This window comes from Coregonus lavaretus (assembly GCF_964263955.1).
Source record: "Coregonus lavaretus genome assembly, chromosome: 33".
NCBI classification, from domain to species: Eukaryota; Metazoa; Chordata; class Actinopteri; order Salmoniformes; family Salmonidae; genus Coregonus; species Coregonus lavaretus.
The window spans coordinates 27,005,294-27,021,862 of NC_140020.1; positions in this window are offsets into that span (position 1 = coordinate 27,005,294).

Below are 16,569 nucleotides of genomic sequence, written 5' to 3' on the forward strand. Positions count from 1 at the left end.
AGCCCCAAAACATCACTGCTCTAGAGGAGATCTGCATGGAGGAATGGGCCAAAATACCAGCAACAGTGTGTGAAAACCTTGTGAAGACTTACAGAAAACGGTTGACCTGTGTCATTGCCAATAAAGGGTATATAACAAAGTATTGAGACACTTTTGTTATTGACCAAATACTTATTTTCCACCATAATATGCAAATAAATTCATTAAAAATCCTACAATGTGATTTTCTGGAGAAAAAAAATCTCATTTTGTCTGTCATAGTTGACGTGTACCTATGATGAAAATTACAGGCCTCTCTCATATTTTTAAGTGGGAGAACTTGCACCATTGGTGGCTGACTAAATACTTTTTTCCCCACTGTATATATACACTAAATGACAGATAGGGGTGCTGTGTTGAAGCCACCGTGCTTCCATCTTGGCACTCCCCCACCAGTGTAAACAATATTTTGGAAGCTATATAAATGTATTTATTAATAATCTACATTCATTTTTACCACATTTATTATATTACAGACTCCTTAATGTATACTTTAAAATTATATTAAGTGAGCTAAACATACAAATGTAAAATGAAGAAATGTAGTAAAACATTTTCCATTAAAGAATAATTTTGAGAGATTACTCATGTTACTGTCCCCACTACAACAACAACAACACATACTTAAATACATGTAATTGTGTCTTTGAAACATTTAATTGAAATACTGTAGAATTCCATTAATTCCTATGGAGGACTGCTCCTGTTGTTTAAAAGCTTCTCAATGGTCAATACATATAGCATCAGCAATCCAGGGTTTATATAAAGTACCAGTCAAAATATTGGACACACCTACTCATTCAAGGGTTTTTCTTAATTTTTTACTATTTTCCACATTATAGAATAATAGTGAAGACATCAAAACTATGGAATAACACATATGGAATCATGTAGTAACCAAAAAAGTGTTAAACAAATCAAAATATATTTTATATTTGAGATTCTTCAAAGTAGCCACTCTTTGCCTTGATGACAGCTTTGCACACCCTTGGCATTCTCTCAACCAGCTTCTTGAGGAATGCTTTTCCAACAGTCTTGAAGGAGATCCCACATATGCTGAGCACTTGTTGGCTGCTTTTCCTTCACTCTGCGGTCCAACTCATCCCAAACCATCTCAATTGGGTTGAGGTTGGGTGATTGTGGAGGCCAGGTAATCTGAGGCAGCACTCCATCACTCTCCTTCTTGGTCAAATAGCCCTTACACAGCCTGGAGGTGTGTTTTGGGTCATTGTCCTGTTGAAAAACAAATGATAGTCCCACTAAGCGCAAACCAGATGGGATGGCGTATTGCTGCAGAATACTGTGGTAGCCATGCTGGTTAAGTCTGCCTTGAATTCTAAATAAATCACTGACAGTGTCACCAGCAAAGCACCCCCACAACATCACACCTCCTCCGCCATGCTTTACGGTGGGAACCACACATGCGGAGATCATCCGTTCACCTACTCTGCGTCTCACAAAGACACGGCAGTTGGAACCAAAAATCTCAAATTTGGACTCATCAGACCAAAGGACCGATTTCCACTGGTCTAATGTCAATTTCTCGTGTTTCTTGGCCCATGCAAGTCTCTTCTTCTTATTGGTGACCTTTATTTGTGGTTTCTTTGCAGCAATTCGACCATGAAGGCCTGATTCATGCGGTCTCCTCTGAACAGTTGATGTTGAGATGTGTCTTGAACTCTGCAAAGCATTTCTTTGGGCTGCAATCTGAGGTGCAGTTAACTCTAATGAACTTATCCTCTGCAGCAGAGCTAACTCTGGTTCTTCCTTTCCTGTGGCGGTCCTCATGAGAGCCAGTTTCATCATAGCGCTTGATGGTTTTTGCCACTGCACTTGAAGAAACTTTCAAAGCTCTTGTTTCAATTCAACACAGGGTTCAGCTAAAAATAGACAATATACATAGGCCTAGGGTGTCACGCTGTGGTTGATTAAAAATGTAATCTTCAAGTTAATAAATATTGAATTGTGTTTAGTTGTCAGTGCAACCACATATCAACATCTGAAGGTGATGTGTCTTCTGCTTGGATAGTTCCATCTGTGCCCCGCTGACTTTGGCTTTAATGTCAGTTTGTCTACAAATTAATAATTGATGTTGGATTCACGTCTCCATCTCAACCAACAATCTAAGTTAAATAATAGGATTAAGCAAGTGGCTTAGAAGAAACTATCCAAGCATTCGATTATGTCTCCTTTAAATGTTGATATTTGGTTGCGTTGTCAACCAAAAACAATTCAATATTACTTTAGTAATACAGTCAATAGACTGAAGTTAAGGCGATCTTACAAACATATGTAACAGTATTTATTCAGCCTTAAAATGAATAACATACATCCATGGCCACATTTTGAGGTTACTTTTACTAAATATCTTCTTATGTAATCATGGAAAGCATTCATGTTCAAGATAGCATGCAAAGGTCGCAGGCCTGTGGAGATCTTCACAATTACTGCAATAATCTGTGCAGAATCTTAAACAGGATTGATCACTTGCACTATGTACTTTTAATGTAATCTCAACTGCAATCCAGGTCATTTGGTTGTGCTATTAGATTAAGCTGTGAGGGGAACGGCACCTCCTTACCTTCAGGCTCTGATCAGACCCTACACCCAAACGAGGGCACTACGTTCATCCACCTCTGGCCTGATAGCCCCCCTACCTCTACGGAAGCACAGTTCCCACTCAGCCCAGTCAAAGCTATTCGCTGCTCTGGCACCCCATTGGTGGAACAAGCTCCCCCACGACGCCAGGACAGCGGAGTCACTGACCACCTTCCGGAGACACTTGAAACCCTACCTCTTTAAGGAATAGCTGGAATAGTCTAACAGTAATCCTTCTACAACCCCCCTTCCCCAGTGGTGGTTGTCCCACTGGCTATCCTAAGTTGAATGCACCAATTTGTAAGTCGCTCTGGATAAGAGCGTCTGCTAAATGACTTAAATGCTAAATGTAAGCACAGTGATAGCACATTAAGTTGGTGTGTAAATACAAAATATCTGACATTGTGTTCCCATTTGAACTTTGTTGTGCTTTAAATGGTTGAAAGCTAAGCGATGACAAATTTAGATGACAACTAAACCAAAAATCCGACATTGTTTTTCCATTGGAATTTGGTTGTGCTTTTACATTTACATTTTAGTCATTTAGCAGACGCTCTTATCCAGAGCGACTTACATCAGCAATTAGGGTTAAGTGCCTTGCTTAAGGGCACATCGACAGATTTTTCACCTAGTCGGCTCGGGGATTAGAACCAGCGACCTTTCGGTTACTGGCACAACACTCTTACCCACTAAGCTACCTGCCGCCCTTTTAGACGGTTGAAAGCATAGTGAAAACAAATTTGGGAATTCAACAAACTTCTGGCTGTCTTTTTGAGCAGGTGAATAAAGGTTGAAATCTCATTGATAAACGTCTCAACCAAATATTACTCAAAGTTCCACAATTAAATGACGTGGTGTGCCCAGTGGCTTGTGTCTGCAGCCGATCAAAGCTCAATCGTGGGACTAAACGTCATAATTTCTCTGTCTCAAACCTGTCTGTGCATAGCCAAAGTGGGCCCAAAGCCAAATCCACTCCTTATTTATGTGTTTATTCATGATTCTCTGATCCCTCTCTTGTATGGATAACCCAATCCCACAACTGACAGGTCAGCGCTTAGAGAGTTAGAAACCAGCCCCAACAGAATTATATACTGAACAATATGCCCAGACTTATATCTTCTCCTCTTCTCTTCTGGTCCTCTTTAGTTGTTTTGACAAGTGGAAATGTGTGGCTGTATGATACAGGCCTTGCTGCCTGCGTTTCCTGTTTTGGTAATTGATTAAGATATCATCCTTGTCCTCCCCCCTTCTCTGTGAAGCCTCACAGTCCTCCAGTGCTCCTATAGTGCTGCTTTCTTCTCGCAGCATGCATTGCATCACATCGTTTACACACCTGGCTATATCAATTACTTCACTGCATAAAAGGCACTGAGTGTCTCTGGAAATTGAGGTCAAACAATGCCAGAAATTCTTCAGAGACAAACATGTATTACTGGTACTTTTCAATTGTTATCTGTTCAATTGAATTATACCTGTACATGCCTGAAATAGCTTGGAACATTTGCAAGATTTAGACACATACTTAATGCGAGAACATTCGTCTCCTGAGTGGCGCAGTGGTCTAAGGCACTGCATCGCAGTGCTAACTGTGTCACTAGAGATCCTGGTTCGAATCCAAGCTCTGTCGCAGCCGGCCGCGACCGGGAGACTCATGGGCGGCGCACAATTGGCCCAGCGTCGTCCAGGGTAGGGGAGGGAATGGCTGGCAGGGATGTAGCTCAGTTGCTAGAGCATGGTGTTTGCAACGCCAGGGTTGTGGGTTCGATTCCCACAGGGGGCCAGTATAAAAAAAAAATATATATATATATATATGTAAGTCGCTCTGGATAAGAGCGTCTGCTAAATGACTAAAATGTAAATGTAAATGAGTAAACTGCTGCCTACATGTTCTCTTATTACGATTAAAGATGGAGTTTGCCAAAAGGTACATAAATGACTCAGACCACGAGAAACAAGATTCTCTGGTATGATGAAACCAAGATTGAACTCTTTGGCCTGAATGCCAAGCGTCACATCTGGAGGAAACCAGGCACCGCTCATCACCTGGCCAATACCATCCCTACGGTGAAGCAGGGTGGTGGCAGCATCATGCTGTGGGGATGTTTTTCAGCGGCAGGGACTGGGAATGCACTGTAGTCCCCCCATTTTAAGGGAGCAAAAGTATTGGGACAAATTCATTTATATGTGTATTAAAGTAGTAAAAAGTATTTTGTCCCATATTCAATGAATGGTAAATAATGTATTGTGTCATTGTGGAGTCACTTTTATTGAAAATAAGAATATAATATGTTTCTAAACACTTCTACATGAATGTAGAAGCTACCATGATTAGGAATAATCCTGAATGAATCCTGAATAAAGATGAGTGAGAAAGCTACAGATGCACACATATCATACCCCCACAAAAATGCTTACCTCCCCTATTATTGTAATGGTGTGAGGTTAACGTGTCTTGGGGCTATGATATTTGTGCGTCTGTAACAAAGTCTCTAAAATGACGTTGGAGGCAGCTTATGGTAGAGAAATTAGGGTGGAAATTCCTGCAGTCAGCATGCCAATTGCACGATCCCTCAACACTTGAGGCATCTGTGGCATTGTGTTGTGTGACAAAACTGCACATTTTAGAGTGGCCTTTTATTGTCCCCAGCACAAGGTGCACCTGTGTAATTATCATGCTGTTTAATCAGCTTCTTAATATGCCACACCTGTCAGGTGGATGGATTATCTTGGCAAAGGAGAAATGCTCACTAACAGGGATGTAAAAAAAAAAATCACAACATTTCAGATAAATAAGCTTCAAATACAGTACTTATATATAAAAATCCATACAGTAATATGAAATACACTGTATATGTAAAACATTTACATTTGACATTTTAGTCATTTAGCAGATGCTCTTATCCAGAGCTACTCACGAGTGCATTCACCTTAAAATAGCTAGGTGAGACAACCACATATCACAGTCAAATATGCAGGATAGGAACATTCCATTCCAGCTAAACAATGAATATATAGCATTTGGCAAAAACATTTTCATACACATCTAAAATATATGAATAAAAAATCTGAGGACAGTAATATTTTACACACACATAAGCAATCATTTCTGATGAAAAAACACAAATGTAAAAAATTGGTAGATATATCATTTTGGAAATAAACTCTTCATATGCTGCTGTTCTATCGCGCATGCAATGATATCCTAGGGACAAAACAGTGTTCAGTGTTTCCAGTAACTTCTTTATTGTTGTAATATCGGAAACGGACGTCGCAGTTTCACCATAAAAGCTGAAATTCGCATTAGGAGAAACAGCGCCGCTGGCCGCCTCAGGCGCATTTGTTATTGTTTTAGTTTTGTTTATTAAATGGTGGAGAGGAACTTCAGCATTAAGGTAAAAAAAACAAATATTACATACTCTGCTGTTCTATGGCGCTTGCAATGATGGGCAATGATAATTAAACAGTGTTAATTGTTTGAAGTAGCGTCTTTGTTGCTGTAATATCACAAACGAACGTAGCAGTTTCACCACTATGGATTCCGTCTTTAAGGATTCCAGTTTTAATGTTTTGCGTATCAGAAGTGTAACCTGAGGCGTTTGTCTCACTTGTTAGCTCCAGTGGGATACTAAGATGGCGAACAGGAGTAAAGACATAAAAATAGATAAATTGAGCTGTGTGTCTCTCTCAGCCGCCAGAGAAGAAGCCCTGTGTCAGCTCTTCCCCACTGTGGCCCGAAATGAAACACTCTAAGCCACAGATTTACGGCGAGCTCCAGTTGGCCTTTGTGTAATTTTCTAAAGATTCATTTTGCAATGAGGGCCAGACCTCAGCCACTCAATGGCCCTACTCATTTATGAGCTTTATACCCCCATGCAAAAATAGACATAGAGAAAGGCTTAATTAAAGAGGGAAAGAAATGGAATAGAAGTAGAGAAACACAGAGAGAGAAGAGAGGAGAGCGGAGAAAGAGACACTGCAAAGAGAGCAAACAAGGAGGGGCAGAAAGATTGAGAAGGGGGGGGTGCAGAGTGAGGTAAAGAGGAGGCGCTGAGGGCGACAAAGTGATACAGAGTGAGAGAGGGCCTTACTCATGAATCATTGAGCAACGTATGATGAGAAAGAAACAAGGAGAGAGTGAGATGATGGAAAAAGAGTGACAGAGGAGAGAATGAAAAATGATAGATGAGAGGCTGCAGAGAGTGAGAGCTGGGGAATGAGCAAGAAGCAGGAAATGGGGGAAGAAAGAGAGGAGTGTTACTCGGTGTTGCGCAAGAGGCTTTCATTAACACAGGGCCCTATCTGAGAGGGGGTACTGTGTCCGTGTCAGTGTTTCACAGCTGACCCGCTTTCTGCCTCACGCTGCTCCATGCACCTTGAGCCAATTAGAGGCTCACATCGGCCCTGCTCATTTCCTTGCTTGCTGCAACACCTCGGCGTGCTCACTGCATGCTGAGTGAGTGTGATCTGAATGTGTAAGGAGATGCTTAAGGGGACGTCGCCTCCACATGAACGCTCTCTGAACACTCTCTCTTTATCTCTCTCTCTTGACGTGAACACTCACCTCTTTCTTACTCTCTTTCTCTTCATCGTTCTCTCTCTCTCTCTCTCTCTCTCTCTCTCTCTCTCTCTCTCTCTCTCTCTCTCTCTCTCTCTCTCTGCAGGGGAAAAGGGAAAGTTTGTTATTTTCACATTTATGCCCATATGTTAGACATAGCGGTTTCCTAATAGTACCAGCCAAGTCTTTTAAGATTGATGTCGAAATTGGAAGTCTATCCATGTCCTGAGCTCTATTATCATCAAGTAGGCTTGGGTTTTGCTTGTGCTTTGTTGACCAGGTTAATGGGCGTAATCCTATGACTCTTGATCAGAAGGTTGCGTGTTCAATCCCAGTCGTGGACACTGGTTTTTTATTTTGGGGTTTGAACCCTGTCTCAAACCTTAACCCTTACCTTAACCATTGGGAATAAGTTCCTAAACTTAACCCTTACCTTCAAAATGGAACGATACAGAGCAGCAACTGCAGTGAGAACTTGTTGACTAGGACAGGGAGCTCAGTATTGGTCTTATTACTAATACTGTATACAGTTGAACAAAAAGTCAAGCTATTGTAAAGTACACACACTCACATAAACACACATGCACTCACTCACGAATGCACACGTGCATGCACACACCCACACACACACACACACACACATACACACACACACACACAGCTGTGTCCCAGAGGATCAATTATAAGAGCTTTGGGAGTGTGTAGTGGGAGGGAGAACAGCAGGATTAGCATGGTTCTGCTGCTGACGCTAAAACGACTAGAACTCAGCATGGGTCTCCTGCAGATATACCTTACATCTTGTCTTTGATAACTCTCTATATAACACCCGGTATTATATCATAAAATGACTGGCCGAAAGGTCAAGATTGGGTTTGTTTTGAAATTACTCCCCTTCTTCGATAGCACTCTCATCTTACATAAAGCTTTTATATCGGGGAGAAATGTTGTTAGGCAATTATTGGATTTCTAAAGGTCGCGGATACACTCTTAAAAACACACACACACACACACACACACTCACACACACACAAATACACAAACACACACACCGTTGTGATGTATGAATAGTTCTATTAGGGCTGTGTAAAGATAACGCCCTCAAACATCAATGCAACTCTGGCTTCTTGGCAACTACATTGGCCCCTATTTATCGTAACTGCCTGGTAGCTCGAGCGGTTTCCTTAGGGAGTAGCTGGAATATTTCCTCCCCTCCCGTCAGGGTAGTAGCAGGCAGACCTTGGCAGAGTTTATGCTCAGGATTATTGTTGTCACCTCCCTGGGAGGATGTTGGCGAACCTCCCATTGTTTTCTCCTGACATTGTTCACCTGTCAGAAATGCTTAGCTGCCTTTAGAGAGTTCTGTCTCCTCTCCACATGTACATAATTCACCCTGTTCTCTCTCCATGTGGCCCCGCATGACTTTGTTCTTTGCACATCCTCAGCCATTGTATGAGGGATGAGTGGCCTCAAAACCTTTGGTTTCCCCTGCTCCAGTTGTAGCATGTTGTGTTAACTTCATTAAATAATTAAGGCAATGAATGGCACTACTTCCTCTCTCAAAGACATCAAGGATAATCTCATTCAACCTTGTTACTGAATTTGGCTCGTGAAGAAGCATGTGAAGAAGCATGTATAAAAAAAATAGGTCATGATAATGTTTTCTCTTAATCTCCTCAATGGATACAATTGCTTACTATATCAACAATTGAGAGCTAATCATTGAAACGTTCAATACTTAGCATCCTTAATTAGCAGGCTTTTGTGGAGGATAACTCTATCCAGAGCATTACCTTTTTATGGCAATTTTTCTCACACAGCTTCATTGTGTAATTGATCTCCCGTTCACTGCGTAGCCGTTCATGCCAGGCGAGCCTGACAAGAGGACGGAAGAGCCCAGAGGACCAGCGCAGCACAAAAAAAAAGTGCTTTGAAGTGAAGCTAATGGTGGAGAATTCAACCTACATACGTCTGTAAAGAAGAAACACATGGTTGCTATTCATGGCCCACATTTTGTGTCTGTGTGTTTGTGTGTGTGTGTGTTTTAGGTTTTACTATCCTTGTGGGGACCAGAAGTCCTCACAAGGATAGTAAAACTAGGAAAATTGGGACAAGTGGGGACATTTCACCGCTCCCCACAAGGAACAATACTATTTTAGGCTTAGAGGTTAGGGTTAGAAATAGGCTTAGAGTTAGGGTTAGGAGTTAGGGTTAGGGGTTTGGGGTTAAGGTTATGGGTTAGGGAAAATAGGATTTTAAATGGGAATCAATTGTTTGGTCCCTACAAGGATAGTGTGTGTGTGTGTGCATGCATTTGTGTGTGTGTTTGTGTGTGTGTATGTGTGTGTACACTCAGTGTTTGTTTATCTTCAAGGTACACCGTTTTCTTCCACCTGGTACCACCCTTTTTTGTGTCATTGACACAGTTTGGAAAATCTTATAATTTTCTCTCTGTTCTTGATAACATTTGCATGATACAGCACAGCCTACTTATTAACTGAATCCTAACTGCCTCACTGCAGTAATTAAGGCAGGGCCTCTTGATTGGCATGGCATGATGGCAGGATCTGACCTTTTGGTTGCTCTAAATATCAGTCGTTTAGTGAAGGGGAGACCACAGTTTGTTCCCTACTCGGGCCTTGCCTCTGGCTGTGCTTGTACTGTGGAATCACATTACTAGGCCAGCTATTAGACACATACAATGTTTAACTTTTCCTTTGAGGTAACTCAGCTAAGGTCTCGCCCACGGATTAGCCCCATTTCCCCCTCATGCAATCAGTTAGTCTGCCAGTCTGCCATCCGGCGCAATTTTGGCCCAGCGTTGGCAGCCGGCGTCCTTCGGATTGACCGGGGTCAGAATGTCCATGTCAGGACAAATGCCAGATCAGACTTTTGATGCGCAAATATTAGCACATTTTATATCCCTAATATCTGGCCTGTAGTTGTCAGAAAATAATGTCAAAGAGCTTGTTTTCTGACATATTTTCGTCAGTGACAGATTTGACTTGATGTATTTCATAGCTGATAGGAAAGATTATGTCGGCTCGTGTTGTTGGAGGTATTGGGTAATGTTTTATATTTTGTAGACTAGGATAGGGATTACGGCTGTATCATGTTTTTACCAACTGACAAGAGCTGGGTTCTGCCTACTACATAGTCATAGTATTTCTGTAAGCATCCTTACATAGATAATCGAATTTTAAACTATCCTACTTTAATTTGGAGACAGCCTGGTTCCAGATTTGTTTGTGCTGAAAAAACAGCACAAACAGATCTGACACCAGGCTAGCTTTGAGATCAATTAACAGCATGGAAGTGCAGAAGAGATCGCCTCTACCCTTTTGCGTCGCATCCTTAGGACGTGTCAGTGTGTATTGTGTTTTGGGTGATATTTTTGTCTTATCAAAATGGATTCATAGTCTGTACTCTGTAGCTAAAAATTGAGGCAATAACAAAGGGGCTAAAATGATAAAAGAACCCTGAGCACTAATGCAGCCCACTGCATTAAACATGGCCCAGCGGCCATCCATTAGAGAAACCTATACCCCACTCTTTACTACTGCATGGGGAAGCAGAGCAGGTACAGCTATGCCATACAGTACTCCTCACAGTCTCTTTGCCGACCCCTCCTGCACTCTTCTTCGTCTGTAGTTGTCTCTAGCCGTCTCCATACAGCTGGTGACAGCAGATGTAAGAAAGGGTGGCTCTTCTGAGCACACCCAGACCGACGTGACATCAAACAGACAGATGGGGGGGAAAGAGAGGAAGGGAGAGTACACACAGCACTTTGATGCGGAACAGGACATTTTTTTTTTGGCATGTTGACATTTGGCATCTTCATGTGTAATTCAGTAACAAGTTGTTAAAAAATGTCTTACAACGTATCAAAGCAACATCCTGTATTCTTGTTAGTATTGAAATGTTGAATTGTGGCATTGACTTTTGAATGGCAATGATCTGATGTACAAAGAGTCGTAACTGTTAACTGGAGGCTCTTAGCTCAGTGTTATGTTGCCGTTGCCGCTGCCTGCGAGAGTACATCTATTCTATTTCATGGGAGTTAAGTACTTCCATGATCCCTTGGATTATTACAGCATGATGAGGTGGATGCAAACTCATAAAGGGGACATTGGGGATTGAAATTGAACTCAGCCAACCCCAACATGTACAGTGGGGAGAACAAGTATTTGATACACTGCCGATTTTGCAGGTTTTCCTACTTACAAAGCATGTAGAGGTCTGTAATTTTTATCATGGGTACACTTCAACTGTGAGAGACAGAATCTAAAACAAAAATCCAGAAAATCAGATTGTATGATTTGTAAGTAATTAATTTGCATTTTATTGCATGACATAAGTATTTGATCACCTACCAACCAGTAAGAATTCCGGCTCTCACAGACCTGTCAGTTTTTCTTTAAGAAGCCCTCCTGTTCTCCACTCATTACCTGTATTAACTGCACCTGTTTGAACCTCGTTACCTGTATAAAAGACACACACTCAATCAAACAGACTCCAACCTCTCTGACTCCAGCTGTGTTAGGACATCCAGCTGTGTTAGGACATCAGGGATAAAATTGTAGACCTGCACAAGGCTGGGATGGGCTACAAGACAATAGGCAAGCAGCTTGGTGAGAAGGCAACAACTGTTGGTGCAATTATTAGAAAATTAGAAGTTCAAGATTATGTCAATCGCCCTCGGTCTGGGGCTCCATGCAAGATCTCACCTTGTGGGGCATTAATGATCATGAGGAAGGTGAGGGATCAGCCCAGAACTACACGGCAGGACCTGGTCAATGACCTGAAGAGAGCTGGGACCACAGTCTCAAAGAAAACCATTAGTATCACACTACGCCGTCATGGATTAAAATCCTGCAGCACATGCAAGGTCCCCCTGCTCAAGCCAGCGCATGTCCAGGCCTGTCTGAAGTTTGCCAATGACCATCTGGATGATCCAGAGGAGGAATGGGAGAAGGTCATGTGGTCTGATGAGACAAAAATAGAGCTTTTTGGTCTAAACTCCACTCGCCGTGTTTGGAGGAAGAAGAAGGATGAATACAACCCCAAGAACACCATCCCAACAGTGAAGCATGGAGGTGGAAACATCATTCTTTGGGGATGCTTTTCTGCTAAAGGGGACAGGACGACTGCACCGTATTGAGGGGAGGATGGATAGGGCCATGTATCACGAGATCTTGGCCAACAACCTCCTTCCCTCAGTAAGAGCATTGAAGATGGATCGTGGCTGGGTCTTCCAGCATGACAATGACCCGAAACACACAGCCAGGGCAACTAAGGAGTGGCTCCGTAAGAAGCATCTCAAGGTCCTGGAGTGGCCTAGCCAGTCTCCAGACCTGAACCCAATAGGAAATCTTTGGAGGGAGCTGAAAGTCCGTATTGCCCAGCGACAGCCCCGAAACCTGAAGGATCTGGAGAAGGTCTGTATGGAGGAGTGGGCCAAAATCCCTGCTGCAGTGTGTGCAAACCTGGTCAAGACCTACAGGAAACGTATGATCTCTGTAATTGCAAACAAAGGTTTCTGTACCAAATATTAAGTTCTGCTTTTCTGATGTATCAAATACTTATGTCATGCAATAAAATGCACATTAATTACTTAAAAATCATACAATGTGATTTTCTGGATTTTTGTTTTAGATTCCATCTCTCACAGTTGAAGTGTACCTATGATAAAAATTACAGACCTCTACATGCTTTGTAAGTAGGAAAACCTGCAAAATCGGCAGTGTATCAAATACTTGTTCTCCCCACTGTATATGTAGCCTCCTGTAGCTCAGTTGGTAGAGCATGGCGCTTGCAACGCCAGGGTTGTGGGTTCGATTCCCATGGGGGGACAGTATGGAAAATGTATGCACTCACTAACTGTAAGTCGCTCTGGATAAGAGTGTCTGCTAAATGACGTAAATGTATACATATCTGTGGTAATGGCCTAGGTCCTCCTTGATCAGATTTTTAATTATGGCGTCCCAATCATTGCCTGCCTGTATATTTGATCTCCTTCAAGTGTCTCAGTTGCCTTATACCACTGGGATTAGAAATAATTTGAGTGACTAAACAAGTAAATAGCTTGCTACTATTTCTCGCTTACCATCATAGCCGTATGGATGTATGGCGATACTCAGACTTCTTCGATACTGTGGCCAAATCCAAACAGTTTCACTATGTCTTAAAAGTAAATAGCAAAACTGCTGGAATGTTCAATGTGCTCTTTGATGCATTGACCACAAATCATCCATATGGATATGGAGTCTAAATTATTGATGAATTAAGATAAATGAAAATCAATCGCTATTAAATCACTCAGTCAGGACTATCATTTAAGGAGGAGTGGGGAAGTCGTTCTTCTCAACTGCCCTTGCCCCAGTAATAAAAAGAGCAGCCTTGCAGTTTCAGGCCCGTTAGTAAGCACAGCCAATGTAATATTTATAACATTTATTGGCTGCAGAATCAAGTCCAGCTTTCCTGAATTTAATCTCCAGTTCATAAAAAGACCAAGGCTACGGGGGATGACAGGAGAGTACAAATCCTTTCTCTTTTTCCCAGTGAAAAATGGCCTACAGCCCACCATACAGCTATTTATGTCTCACTTAATGTTAATATCAACTTATGTGGGTCAATACCACAATATCAAAACTGTCATGAACACCTTCCTAATTTTGAGTTGCACAGCCTCAATTCGTCGGGGCATGGACACCTACTAGGTGTCAGAAGCGTTTCACAGGGATGCTGGTCCATGTTGATTCCAATGCTTCCTACAGTTGTGTCAAGTTGGCTGGATGTCCTTTGGGTGGTGGTGTACCACTCCTGATACACATAGGAAACTGTTGAGTGTGACAAGCCGAGCAGTGTTGCAGTTCTTGACACAAACTGGTGCATCTGGCACCTACTACATACCCTGTTCTAAGGCACTTAAGTACACTGCTCAAAAAAAATAAAGGGAACACTAAAATAACACATCCTAGATCTGAATGAATGAAATAATCTTATTAAATACTTTTTTCTTTACATAGTTGAATGTGCTGACAACAAAATCACACAAAAATTATCAATGGAAATCAAATTGATCAACCCAAGGAGGTCTGAATTTGGAGTCACCCTCAAAATTAAAGTGGAAAACCACACTACAGGCTGATCCAACTTTGATGTAATGTCCTTAAAACAAGTCAAAATGAGGCTCAGTAGTGTGTGTGGCCTCCACGTGCCTACATGACCTCCCTAAAACGCCTGGGCATGCTCCTGATGAGGTGGCAGATGGTCTCCTGAGGGATCTCCTCCCAGACCTGGAATAAAGCATCCGCCAACTCCTGGACAGTCTGTGGTGCAAAGTGGCATTGGTGGATGGAGCGAGACATGATGTCCCAGATGTGCTCAATTGGATTCAGGTCTGGGGAACGGGCGGGCCAGTCCATAGCATCAATGCCTTCCTCTTGCAGGAACTGCTGACACACTCCAGCCACATGAGGTCTAGCATTGTCTTGCATTAGGAGGAACCCAGGGCCAACCGCACCAGCATATGGTCTCACAAGGGGTCTGAGGATCTCATCTCGGTACCTAATGGCAGTCAGGCTACCTCTGGCGAGCACATGGAGGGCTGTGCGGCCCCCCAAAGAAATGCCACCCCACACCATGACTGACCCACCGCCAAACCGGTCATGCTGGAGGATGTTGCAGGCAGCAGAACGTTCTCCACGGCGTCTCCAGACTCTGTCACGACTGTCACATGTGCTCAGTGTGAACCTGCTTTCATCTGTGAAGAGCACAGGGCGCCAGTGGCGAATTTGCCAATCTTGGTGTGGATGTTGGGCCCTCATACCACCCTCATGGAGTCTGTTTCTGACCGTTTGAGCAGACACATGCACATTTGTGGCCTGCTGGAGGTCATTTTGCAGGGCTCTGGCAATGCTCCTCCTGCTCCTCCTTGCACAAAGGCGGAGGTAGCAGTCCTGCTGCTGGGTTGTTGCCCTCCTACGGCCTCCTCCACGTCTGCTGATGTACTGGCCTGTCTCCTGGTAGCGCCTCCATGCTCTGGACACTACGCTGACAGACACAGCAAACCTTCTTGCCACAGCTCACATTGATGTGCCATCCTGGATGAGCTGCACTACCTGAGCCACTTGTGTGGGTTGTAGACTCCGTCTCATGCTACCACTAGAGTGAAAGCACCGCCAGCATTCAAAAGTGACCAAAACATCAGCCAGGAAGCATAGGAACTGAGAAGTGGTCTGTGGTCACTACCTGCAAAACCAGTCCTTTATTGGGGGTGTCTTGCTAATTGCCTATAATTTCCACCCGTTGTCTATTCCATTTGCACAACACAATGTGAAATGTATTGTCAATCAGTGTTGCTTCCTAAGTGGACAGTTTGATTTCACAGAAGTGTGATTGACTTGGAGTTACATTGTGTTGTTTAAGTGTTCCCTTAATTTTTTTGAGCAGTGTATTTTGTCTTGCCAATTCACCCTCTTAATGGCACACATACACAATCCATGTCTCAGCTGTCTTAAGGCTTAAACATCCTTCTTTAACCTGTCTCCTTCCATTCATCTACACTGATTGAAGTGGATTTAACAAGTGACATCAATAACGGATCATAGCTTTCACCTGGATTTACCTGGTCAGTTTATGTCATGGAAAGAACAGGTGTTCTTAATGTTTTCTACACTCATTGTACATCATATGATGTATCATATATGTTATTGAAGGTTGGACTTGCGAAAAGGGGATTTTTGTTTTATAAAGATGACAAAGTGTTTGACTGAAAATCTGCTTGGTCACTGTGTTATATGATAAGTGATGTACTATTGCTGCAATTCTCCATCACAAAATGTGTTGGGGAGTAGTTGTTGTGGTGCCGATAGAATCTTAAATAGCTGCTATTGTGGCAATGTTTGCCTTTTAATAAATGTGTTGCATGCATGAGTAGCTGAAATAGAATTTACCAAGAAAGTACACACTGTATGTTCAGCTGCAATATTTGGCTGAGATTAAAAGTTGCTGTTCTTTCTCATGTTCAAGTTCTCATTCTTTCTCATCAATCCCTCCCAAATCCCCATTGTTTATAAAGGTTACGTGTTGGTTGTCTTACTTACTGCCTGAGTCTAAGCACACTAGACCCCTACCTCTAGATCAGCTTTGCCCTTTGTCAGACATCCTACTATGCAGGCTCAGTGCCCACGCATTGGGACAGGCATCACGTTAGATTGATAACCCCTCTAGCGATTCAAATGGAGTAAATTGGTTAAATAGATGAGCTATTTATAAACCCGTCCCCTCAGTTGGCTCCCTCGCCAAACCAGGCCACTTTCAAAATAGTATTGTCTTCTATACTTTTGTTAAAGCTGAGATCTTCATGAGGGGAAACA